This window comes from Chlorocebus sabaeus, chromosome 24 (assembly GCF_047675955.1).
Source record: "Chlorocebus sabaeus isolate Y175 chromosome 24, mChlSab1.0.hap1, whole genome shotgun sequence".
In the NCBI taxonomy this organism is placed as follows: domain Eukaryota; kingdom Metazoa; phylum Chordata; class Mammalia; order Primates; family Cercopithecidae; genus Chlorocebus; species Chlorocebus sabaeus.
This window is the reverse complement of record NC_132927.1, coordinates 65,599,041-65,611,722: the sequence shown is the minus strand read 5'-3', so window position 1 is coordinate 65,611,722 and position 12,682 is coordinate 65,599,041. Positions and strand designations below refer to the sequence as shown.

The following is a 12,682-nucleotide window of genomic DNA, read 5'->3' as shown; positions in this document are numbered from 1 at the left end:
TCCAAAGTAACTGCAGGGCATGCCAAGTCCAGCCATCACACTTAACGGAGGAGAGGCCCTGGAGAGACTGAATGGCCTGTAAGGGGTGATGTTGAAGGGAGACCCTCAAACCTGGTGTATGGTGGTTTGGATTTCTGAATATAAGGAGCATTTAAACTACCACAAGAAAAAATCAAAAAACAAACAAACAAACGAAAAGACAGTTTTATAGTCATCCAGGAAATCCCATACACAGGCAGGGGGACCACCATGCGGCCAGGTCTCAAGAGAACTAGTGCCTGGAACAGGAGACCCCTTAGGCTGCAAGAGCTCTCCTGGGGGCTTCAGATACCTGCTTCTCTGTCCTCTGCGTCCTCCTCTGCCTGGGCTCCATTAGCCTCTGCACGAGCCAGGCTCCCGTGCTGTGCTTACCTGTCCTTCGCTGCCTCCTTCCATTTGTTCAGTGTGTTAATCTGCTCAGGCCACAGCTGCCTTCTGGCCTCCTAGCAGCTTCTCCTTTCCCTGCCTCCTCCTTAAAGAGTCTGTTCGGTTAATTCTAGTCTTGGGGACTCTGAATGACTCAGCTTCTCTTTTTGAGCCAGGCCAAGTCAGCCATAGGTTACTTGAACTCTTATCTTTTGTGTCCAGTTCTGGGGGCCAGGTTCTGCTTCTTCCCAGTTGTATGTGGCCACAGATGTGAGCGCAGGCATTATAAGGACAGTGTGGGCCAGGAGCTCCCAAAGACCCTCAAGTTCACCAGGTGTCTTCATTCACAGAATGATGCTTTCCCCAGGTACAGCCCGAAGACACTGGGATGATTTTCAGAGTAGACTGGAGACCCACAGTGGCTGTGGTAAGTGTGTGCATCCGCACAGAATGGCGCAGGACGTCTCAAACAAATTCCAGAAGATTCGAACTCATTTTAGGAGAGCCAATTCTATCCTGCCAGATTAGGGGCAGAAATATACAATTTTGTCATATTTCTTTTGTTTGTTTGTTTGTTCGTTTGTTTTGAAACAGGGTCTCACTCTGTCATCCAGGGTGGAGTACAGTGGTACTATCTCTGCTCACTGCAGCCTCACCTCCCAGGTTCAAACGATTCTCGTCTCTCAGCCTCCTGAGTAGCTGGGATTACAGGCGGGTGCCACCATGCCTGGCTAAATTTTGTATTTTTGGTAGAGACAGGGTTTCACCATGTTGGCTAGGCTGGTCTCAAACTCCTGAGCTCTGATGATCTGCCCACCTTGGCCTCCCAAAGTGCTAGGATTACAGGTGTGAGCCACTGCTTCTGGCCTAATTTTTCATTTTGATGTTATTTTCGTGCTCTTCTTCCAAAAATGCAAATACTGACAAAACTTGAAGATCTTCGTTCTTTTCTTAATGTCGGTGCAGAGTGTACAAAAGTTACCTATATCGGGCACACATTTAAATTATCATTAACAGACTGCTGTAGGATTTACTTATGAGTGATTCTGAAAAATTGAGAATGGCACTTTTTCTAAGCTTTGGTTGGGGTTGGGATTGGGAAGGATGGTTCCTCTCACCATGGTTATGCAAAAACTATGCGTTGTAATATGATGCAAAACACGTGTCTCCCAAGAATAAGCAGTGGTGCTGGCTGCCAATGAGCTTTAAGAAATACTGTGACTTGGCCGGGCGCAGTGGCTCAAGCCTGTAATCCCAGCACTTTGGGAGGCCGAGATGGGCGGATCACGAGGTCAGGAGATCGAGACCATCCTGGCTAACACGGTGAAACCCCGTCTCTACTAAAAATACAAAAAACTAGCCGGGCACGGTGGCGGGCGCCTGTAGTCCCAGCTACTCGGAAGGCTGAGGCAGGAGAGTGGCGTAAACCCGGGAGGCGGAGCTTGCAGTGAGCTGAGATCCGGCCACTGCACTCCAGCCTGGGCGACAGAGCGAGACTCCGCCTCAAAAAAAAAAAAAAAAAAAAAAAGAAATACTGTGACTTGGTCAGTGGAGAACCCAAGGGAGAGGGTAGCAAAAGCAAAGAGACCTTTGGCGTTTCTGACTTTCACAAGAGCCTGTCCAAATTTTCATCTGCATCAGCACTTTTCTAACAAAGTTCACCAGCCATCCAGCATTATCTGGTGGGCGGCCTTATTTACACATAAAATATAATTGATTCCATATTCCTCTCAGATCTACAAACAGTACCCATGTTTGTTTTTAAGAACCGGAATTATTTCAGCTTTAAAAAGGTGTAGATTTACATAGACAGTCTGATGAGTGCCTCAGATTGTTCCATTAGTAACACAGAGGAGAAACAATCTAAGAAAAACATTTTGAATTTGTGTGCGGAGGTGGAGAGAGAGTTGGTTGGGTTAGTGAAATCAGAAAACTTCCAAGTAATGATTATTACATTTAATAATAATTATATTAGCATTCCACAGGGACTGTTTTCTGGAAATTTTGATAGTACAGTCACTGAGTAATACACATTCAGAGCAACCTAGGCTTCAGGCCATTGGGTGGGAAATGGCCTATTTGCTTTGTTTTGGTTGTGTTTAAACTTAATCCAAAATCAATTTCTTTTTCAAGAACTAAAATGTCACTAGTCTGTCTTCCACTTCAGGCTTCTGCAAACTTTTTCTGTGAAGCGTCATGTAGTAACTGTTTAGCACAAAATAGACGTATACATAAACAAGGGAGTGTGTTGTGTCCAGGAAAATGTTATTTATGGCACTGAAGTTTGAATTCATATAATTTTCACTTGTCAGGAAACACTATTCTTTTGATTCTTTTTTCCCTGACCATTACAAAATGTCAAAGCCGTACTTAGCTTCCAGCTAGTACAGTTTGGTTCATGATTTGCCAACCCCTGTTCTAGTTCTGACTTTGTCTTTGTAGTTAGAATTTTTTCTTTTGGGGAGAAAACTCCACTTTGCATATGAAAGAGAACCAAAGTGTGTGTGTGTGTGTGTGCATGTGTCTATGTGTCCGTGAGTGTGTGTGTGTGAGTGTGTATGTGTGTGACTCTGTGTGTGTGTGTTGAGCTTTTCTGTTTCTTCAGCTCCCCTCTTGAGGATGAAGCAGGGTCTCTAGACATTAGAACTCTGGTTGTTCGAGGCTGCCACCAGCAGTTTAGTGCTGATGGCAAAGAGGCTTACCTCAGGGACTGAAAAACTCTTCTCCACACAGAGAATTCTGAGGGACTCTTGAAATAGAGGGAATTGAGAATGCAGACAAAGGCAGAAACTTGAGAGGAAAGCTGCTGAGCATTATATGAGCATAGCTATGTAAGGGCTGTGAAAATGGTGTTGGTGTTCTCAGAATTTCTTTGCAAATATATATGTATTTTAAAAGGCTTAGGTCTCTCAGCTGCTTCTTTTCATCCTTATTCTTAGAAGGAGGCAAAAGACGTGCTTCTACAAATTATAAACACCTGGTTTTGTTTAGTGTCGTATTGAGGGAAATTAGGAAAGTTGCAGAAACATTCGTTTTCCTAAATTGTTCTACATAACCTGTGAATGCACTGAAGACATATGCATTGTATTTAGTTAGATCCGTTTAATAAGAATCATTCTTATTACGACACCTCCCAAATCCTTCAAAAATAGAAAGCTTTTAAATATTTGTCCCCTTTTATAATTAGTCTAGATTTAGCAGTGGGTCTTCCTGATTTGAGAGGAAGCATGCTTCATGGTTGCCTGGCAACAGCTAATCGTGGTATTAGGGGCCAACAAACAGTTGGCAGAAACTGTAAATTCTTTTGTCTTGTTAACAAAAAATGATAGTTAAAGAAACAGCAGTATATTAAGTCTGCTCTGTTGTTCAAACCTATAACTTAAGTGATAAATTCCTGTGCTAATATAACCTCCATGTGCTGCTGAAATTTATAGCTTGTTTAGAGAACCTGCTCACTTCGGGCTTGAGTCACATGTCATCTGCTCGTGGTACTGAAGCTCATCGGGTGGGACAGTGATGTCATAGAGGCGTTGTTTTCTCAAAGGGCTCTTAAGAAGAATCTGAGGTGTTTGTTGAATGATGGGTTTTGAAATGTGTGTGAAGCTCCAGCATAAACGTCCGAAGCCAGGGTTCTGCTTCCTAAGCAGGAGCCGCGAGTTCACCATTGATGACCTCAGTTCCCATCTCCTAGTGGGCCTCAGTGGGTGCAGACACCAGTACCCAGCCTGTGTGATCCGTCCTGGTGTGGGCCAGGCCCTCCTCTCATCCGCTCCAGATCCGCCAGGCTCAGCGTAAGTTTTCTAGCACAACTTCATAAAATGAATTCTCATTTCATAAGCAAATATGGTGTGAGTCATGCTTTGGCCACATAGAATTAAGAAGGACGAAAAAACACTACTTATTTGGTTGGTACTTTTTTTTTTTTTTTAAGAAACTACACTGTATTCCAGATTTGTCCCCAGATCACTGTGAGCTTTCTCTCCTGTGGGTGTATGTTTTTAAAGGACGTCGTCTATTACAGGTCAGGATCCCGCTCCACCAGGCACTTCGGTGTGTATTTTCTCACTTAACTCCCAGCTCTGTGCAGAAGGTTTGGGAGACACCAGTGCTGAAGCCAAGTCTTATGGGGACAGACGGGGAGGAGCCGGGTTGAACGCCCAGGTTTTCTCTGGTTTCCAAGCCCATACACTGCTTTATCCTTAGTTTTGGGCCCAGTTTTCAGAACACATCCAGAATCATCCATTTGCCCAGCGAACCGACATAAGGTAGCAAATGAATGGCCAAGATGTTGAATGTATTTCATCCTTTGTTTCCTTGATTTCTAAAAACAGCCCTGAGGTATTTTTATCAGGATTTTTAAAAAGCACCTCTTGTTGTACACGTTCTCTTTTTTCTATATGATCTTTGTCGCCTCTCCTGCCCCGCCTCTACCATAGTCAGAAATCTCGCGTCTCAACAAACATCTCTCTCCTGTCTTCACTGCAGCCTCTTTCCCCTTCAAACTGGACATTTTGGATTTTCCCTGCTAACCTTACCGCCCCTCCCCGGGCTCCAGCTCAGCAGGAAGAAATGTCGTCAGCAGAGGCTGCAAACCCAAGCCTGTCCCTTTTCAGTGGTATTTTTACTACGAGCTGAACTACTTCAGCATCGTGTAAACACGCTGGAGTGTGTTAACAGCTGCCTCTCTTTTAAAGTTGAACCAGCTCAGAACTAAAAGGGGAACTGCTTTCAGGTTCTGTTCAAGTTTGCATGTGACAGCATCAAAGCTATTTTTAGCAGAGTGATCGCCGGCAAGAAGCTGGAAACGGCTGCTTTCAACTATCAACAGTGGAAAGAAGGGATCATATGCACTGTTGCAGCTCTTGAGACCATTTATGTGGGAGACACAGGGGTGTGTACATCTCTTCTTCAAAGTTACAAGGCGTCTGGTCCCCCATTACCTTGGCAGAGGCAGGGTAGTGTGAATTTAGCGCTTGCTTGCCAGGGCTCCAAGTTAAAGTAGATACACTGATAATAGTGAATTATAGGACTGTCCTCAATGTCTGTTCTGAAAAGAAGGTGAGGTATAGATGCTCAGAAACATCCACTAAACTTTTGAAGTGTTCGAATTGTTTCTTCAGTTTTCCTTTTCTTTTCCAAACTCAAGAGACAGCAGGAAACGGGAGGTGGTTATGTAAGCATCATGGCAATGAAGAGAGCATGAGTCACTTACTAGCCATGCGACCCTCATTAAGTGATTTTGCCTTTCTGAATTAAGTGTTCTTAGCTGCAAAATGAAGATCATAATACCAGCCCTGTATACTTTATAGGACTAGTTTTTTTGTTTTGTTTTGTTTTTTAAGCAGATGTTTGTTGAACACCTATTCCATGCCAGCTACTGGGGACATAAGCCGAATCAGATCGTCAGTGTCTTCAGAGAGCTCACAGCCTAGCTCCATGAATAAATAACTTATAACACGGTGTGTTGCATGGAAAGGAGACGGCATAAGACAGATAGGATCTGCTCTGAGCATGGACGGAGGCAGGAAGGAGACAGGAGGAGCACTATTTTCAAGACTGCATAGAAGTTTGCAAAGAAAACAAGGGAGTGAGGGACATTCCAAGCAGGGGCAATTGAGTAGCAATGACAGAGGTCAGAGGCACTCTGGTGTCTCCAAGGGACCATGAGTAACCTGGTATTGTCAGAGCAAAAAGAAAAACTACAAGACAAGGGATGGCAGGAGAAGCTGGAGCAAGTGGAGCCAATTGTTTAGTGCTAAAGAACTTGGAAGTGGCACAGGTCACAGGGAGCCAGGAGTCATTTTGAGCACACGATTGACGGGATTATACACAAATTAAAGTGGAATCATTGCTAGCAAAAGTCCCTGCATCTGTGTATATGAAGTGGTAACAGTTTAGTGCAAGCAAAGGATGCCCTACACATAAAGTATCCTCCCTGGAAAGGCTAAGTTGTGGAGCAGTACTGAAACTTGGTGGCCTGTGACTCCTTTTAACATTGCCTTTAAAGAGGGTGGAGGTAGATAGAGAAGAGCAGGTGAAAGGGAGAGAAGTAGCATACTTTCTCAGACCCAATTGGTACTGGGCTCTGCAGATGGCTTTGGAGGATAAGTCACATCTTTCAGGAGCTTTCAGGCCAGGTAGCACTGACAAGGAAGGCGCGAGCCTTGGCAGCAGTGTGTGGCCTGTGTGTGGTCAGGGGACTTACAAAGGTGAGCCCAATGTCCCAGCACCAAGAAGCACAGCCCGTGCACAGCCACAAGTCAACTTCCTCCAAAGGTTGCAGGAGGCTGGGGTTTTTCGGGTTATGTTTAAAGCTTCAGTTGTGTGGTCCTTCTTATATGCCACAGAAATGGAAAGAAGAGGGAAGCACAGAACAAAACAAAGTAAAACAAAGCAAAACCCTCACAATTATACTTAACCGTATACACCCAGAAAGAAGGGTGCTGAGAAGGCACGGTGTGCTACCACATTTTGTAAAGCTTGATGGACACACCCTCATAGTTACATAACTATGGACAAGAAGTGACATTACTTTTTTGAAACTATGTTCTCTTTTAATTTAATGCTGTCATGGAAGTTTAGCAACATTATTTGCCTCAGTTTACTTCCAGGAGAGGAATAGATGTTTCTATAGTTTTTCTTGAAGAATCAAATGGGTATTAGGTACTAGGTGTGTAAGAATCAGTTTCTTAGGCCCCAGCCCGTGTAATGGTGGAAGAAAAACAATGTACTTGGCCTTCCCAACCATTTCCTTTTTGGTTTTCCTGAGCTACAGTATGTGGGGAGGGACTGAGAGAGGGACACGTGGGACAGTTTGCTAACAGCAGAGAGTCACAAGCAGGCAAAAGCTTGGTACAGGAGGTGGCCAGAGGTCACCGGGAAGGGAGGGAGTAGACAGGGCACCTTTGAGGTTGGGCCAGGCCTTTTTGCTCATTTGCAAGTATCAGGACAAAGACATGGTTAAGGCGCTGATACCCATCACGGTACTTTGTTGCCTTGGGAGACAGAAGAGATTACTTTTTGGATTTTTTTTCCTTTTTTTTGAGACGGAGTCTCACTCTGTCGCCCAGGAGTGCAGTGGCATAATCTCGGCTCACTGCAATCTCTGCCTCCCAGGTTCAAGCGATTCTCCTACCTCAGCCTCCCAAGTAGCTGGGATTATAGGAGCCTGCCACTGCGCCCGGCTAATTTTTGTATATTTAGTAGAGATGGGGTTTCACCATCTTGACCAGGCTGGTTTTGAACTCCTCACCTCATGATCCACCCGCCTCAGCCTTTCAAAGTGCTGGGATTACAGGCGTGAGCCACTGAGCCCCACCAGATTTTCTTTTTAAGATGGGGTATCACTCTGTCACCCAGTCTGGAGTGCAGTGGCATGATCATGGCTCATGGCAGCCTCAAGCTCCTGGGCTCAAGTGATCCTCCCATTTCAGCCTCCTGAGTAGCTGGGACTGCAGGTACATGTCACCACACCTGGCTAATTTTTTTTTTTTTTTCTTTTGTAGAGATGGGATCTCCCTATGTTACCCAAGCTGGTCTCAAACTGCTGGGCTCAAGCAGTATTCCTGCCTCAGTCTCCCAAAATGGTAGGATTACAGGCGTGTCTTACGTTTTAGAAATTTAAAATCACGTTATCACTTTGAAGCCAACCATAAATGGATCTAATAAACCTTAGGAAAAATGTTTTGTAAAAAATAAACATCTGAGGCTGGGTGCAGTGGCTCACGCCTATAATCCTATCACTTTGGAAGGCTGGCCAGGCAGATCACTTGAGGTCAGGAGTTTGAAACCAGCCTGGCCAACCTGGTGAAACCCCGTCTCTACTAAAAAATAAAAATAAAAAAAAATTAGCCAGGCCTGCTGGCAGGCACCTATAATCCCAGCTACTTGGAAGGCTGAGGCCAGAGAATCGCTTGAACCCTGGAGGCGGAGGTTGGAGTGAGTTGAGATCGTGCCACTGCACTCCAGCCTGTGCAATAGAGCGAGACTCTGTCTTAGATAAATAAATAAACAAATAAGCAAACAAACATCTGCACTATTACATACAACTTTAGCATTTGAGTGCCTGGATTAGTTCTTCCTGATACAGCATTTAGATCGAGGTGTCCCTTCTATGTCATCAGCTTTCCAAAATCAGTGTTTATGTCTCTCATCTTTGTGGTGGACTGTGGGATGGGACTAGCTCTCAAAGGGAGGAAATGAATAATCAAGGGAAATCACAATTTTTCCACAAATAGGTTATTTTCTTGTCTGTGACTGGTTTTCAGCATCATAGGAAGTACCAGGAGCCAGACTGTCAAAAACTTGGATTAAAATACATACATTTCTTGGCTGGGCACGGTGGCTCACGCCTGTAATCCCAGCACTTTGGGAGGCCGAGAAGGGCGGATCACCTGAGGTCAGGAGTTCGAGACTAGCCTGGCCAACATAGTGAAACCCTGTCTCTACAAAAATATAAAAATTATCTGGGCATAATGGCAGGTGCCTGTAATCCCAACTACTAGGGAGGCTGAGGCAGGGGAATCGCTTGAACCTGGGAGGTGGAGGTTGCAGTGAGCCGAGGTCGTGCCGTTGCACTCCAGCCTGGGTGACAGAAAAAAAAAAAAGTACATCTCTTGATCTCTAAAATCCTGAAAGATAAACAGGTCACAGTGACTTTTGTCTTTATTAGTGAGGTACTTCCGCTGAATGTTGTATCAGTTCATGGAGTAATGAGGGGGTTGTGTTACTCACATTAGATAAGGGCAGGGTGTGGCTGTTGGTCACCACCTCAAAATGATACTGCTGTGCTGGGACAAAAGATGCAGGTGTGCCAGCCTTCTTGCTTCCTCGTGATTCCCTTCAAGGTGAAATGATGTTTTTACCCACCATATGTTTGCTCTTGATGGAGGGGATTTTAGGTAAGGTTTGGCCACTGTCTTTGGATCAAGCACTCTAGCCACACTAACATTGTCTAGTCCTCAGCTGGTTCCACCTGTCGTACTGGAGCCCTTTGTCCCATTGTCAAGACCTCCGTGAAGCTACTGCCCAAGGAAGTAGGGAGTGGCTGGGTCTCCTCAGTCTCAGAGTCCCTCCAGTCCAGACTCAGCCATCTGGTCCCTCTCTGAGGTCAGCATGGCCAGAGTGGGAGGTATAGAAGGTATCCCAGGGCCATCTTCTATCATCTTCATCTCCGAGGCAAGCTGCTTCTTGAGGGACTTGGCTTTCATATTTGGGGATCAGTGAGGCTGAGATGGAGAGATTCCATGGGATAGAGCAAAGCCTCCAGGTTTCAGCTCTTCAGGAGTGCACCAAAGAGAAGATATCGAAGGGCTGCTGTATTAGTCTGTACTCATGCTGCTAATAAAGACATTGAAGACTGGGTAATTTGTAAAGGAAAGAGGTTTAATGGACTCACAGCTCCACATGGCTGGTGAGGCCTCACAATCATGGCAGAAGGGAAAGGAGAAACAAAGGCACGTCTTACATGGTGGCAGGCAAGAGAGCTTGTGCATGGGAATACCCATTTATAAAACCATTGGATTTTGTGAGACATATTCACTACCTTGAGAATAGTATGGGGGAAGCCGCCCCCATGATTCAAATCTCTCCACCTGGCCCCACCCTTGACACTTGGGGATTATTACAGTTCAACGTGAGACTTGGGTAGGGACACAGCCAAACCATATCAGCTACTTTCTAGGCTGTGATCATAGCAGCACTTATTGAGCACATACTGGGTGTGAGCACCTAGAAGGTAGATGTCACCTTTGGAGGATCTATAGTTTTTTGAGGGAGGCAGCTGGAGAACTGGCAGGACAGTTGGCACTGAAGTCCCACAGCAGCACTTTTAGGGCTCAGAGAAGATTCATTTGAGGGTCAAGGAATGAGCATGGGCCTCATGGAAGAGATTATCAGTGTATTCTACCCAACAAGAGGGGCATTGTCCAGAAGATTCTAGTGTCTGGTTTTATTCTTGGCATAGTCACCAAAGCATCCAAAGGCAGCTGCAGGGGTTTCTCTGTACATCTCAGAATCCTTGAGCTAATTTGCCATCCATGTCCCTGCCTCTTGGAGGACAGGATGGTAACTGTCACAGGGTCCTCATAGCAATGTAAAAACATGTTTATTCAGTGAATGGATGAGTGAGAGAAAAGAGAGTGGGGAAACCAGCCCTTATTTCTAGAGCCTGGCAGTGGAGCAGCAGAGGCATCACCTGCCTTATGTACTGTCTGGCCAGCCATTAGGAAATGTCTGTCTGTCTGTCTGTCATCTATCTATTATTTATTTATTTTTTTATTTTTTTATTTATTTATTTTTTTTTTGAGACGGAGTCTTGCTCTGTAGCCCGGGCTGGACTGCAGTGGCCGGATCTCAGCTCACTGCAAGCTCCGCCTCCCGGGTTTACGCCATTCTCCTGCCTCAGCCTCCGGAGTAGCTGGGACTACAGGCGCCCGCCACCTCGCCCGGCTAGGTTTTTTTTGTATTTTTAGTAGAGACGGGGTTTCACCGTGTTAGCCAGGATGGTCTCGATCTCCTGACCTCGTGATCCGCCCGTCTCGGCCTCCCAAAGTGCTGGGATTACAGGCTTGAGCCACCGCGCCCGGCCCTATTATTTATTTATTAAATCGTGGTAAAAGACACATGAAATGAAATAAAATGTACCATCCAGCCTTTTTTTTTTTTTTTTTTTTTTTGAGATGGAGTCTCGTTCTGTCGCCCAGGCTGGAGTGCAGTGGCGCCACCCAGCCATTTTTAAAGTTTACAGTTCGGTGGCATTACAGATATTCAGTTGCTGTGCAGCCAGCACTGCCCTCATCTACAGGATTTTTTTTCATCTTCCAAAACTGAAACCCTGTACTCATTAAACAACCACTGCCCCCATTCCCCTCCACCTAGTTCCTGGCAACCACCATTCTCTTTCTATCTATGAATTTAATGAGTCTAGATACCTTATATAAGTGGAATCATACAGTGTTTGTCTTTTTTGTGACTGGCTTATTGCATTTACCATAATGTCCCCAAGGTTCGTGTTATGACGTATGTGAGCGTCTCCTTCCTTTTAAAGGCTGAATCATATTCTCTTGTTTGTCTATCCATGCATCCGTTGAGGGACAGTTAGGTTGATTCTTCCTCTTGGCTATTGTGAATAATGTTTCTTTTTTTCTTCTCATTGTTTTGTTCTTTTAGAGACATGCTCTCTCTCTGTCACCCAGGCCAGAGTGCAGTAGTATGATTATAGCTCACTGTAACCTTGAACTCGTGGGCTTAAGCCATCCTCCTGCCTCAGGTTCCCAAGTAGCTGGGACTACAGGTGTGTGCCACCATACCCGGTGACTAAAAAAAAAATTTTTTTTTTTTTGTAGAATCAGGGTCTTTCTAGGTAGCCCTGGCTGGTCTCGAACCCCTAGCCTCAAGCAATTCTCCTGCCTTGGCCTCCCAAAATGCTGGGATTATAGGCGTGAGCCACTGCACCCGGATGTGAATAACGTTTCTATAAGCATGGGTGTACAAGTATCTCTTAAATCCCTGCTTTCCGTTCTTTTGGGTATATATCCAGAATCGGAACTGTTAGATTTTTATGGCATTCTATGTTTAATTGTTTTAGGAACCGCCATACTGTTTTCCACAATGGCTGCACCCTTTTAAGGGGATGTCTCTTGAGCTGCCTCTGTGGCATTAGTCTGGGTAATGTCTTATAGAGTTACTTAGCTTTTCCTTTTACTTGCCTTTCCTCTGTTCGTTTTGAAAATGCTCTTCTCCTTCCTATGACTCCACTTATGTTTGAATTGTATTGCTTAATATCTGGCCCTTTGGACAGGTTTGGGATAACAAAGGCCATGGATAGACTCATCCACACTAGCACAGCAGGCCGGAATTCTGAAGCCGTTTCTCCTCTCCTCCAGCCCCTTTAGAAATGTTGAGTTAAGGCTGGGTGTGGTGGCTCACGTCTGTAATCCCAGCACTTTGGGGGGCCAAGGCAGGTGGATGACCTGAGGTCAGGGGTTGGAGGCCAGTCTGACCAACATGCCAAAACCCTGTCTCTACTAAAAAATACAAAAATTAGCTGGGCATGGCGGCAGGCACCTGTAATCCCAGCTACTTGGGAGGCTGAGGCAGGAGAATCGTTTGAACCCAGGAGGTGGAGGTTGCAGGGAGCCGAAATCGTGCCCTTACACTCCAGCCTAGGCAACAGAGTGAGACTTCTTTGAGAAATGTTGAGTTTGTCCCTGGGGCCTCTGGGCAGATGTCCTCTGGGGAAGTCCCAAGCTGCTGCCTCAGAGATGAAGCTAGAACC

At 45.4% G+C, this 12,682-nt stretch overlaps 1 protein-coding gene across 6 annotated transcripts in view; it reads left to right on the top strand.

Annotated features, from left to right (window-relative positions):
* FOXN3 (forkhead box N3) overlaps positions 1-12,682 on the top strand; it is a 458,925-nt gene that overhangs the window by 311,253 nt on the left and 134,990 nt on the right. The window lies entirely within an intron of this gene.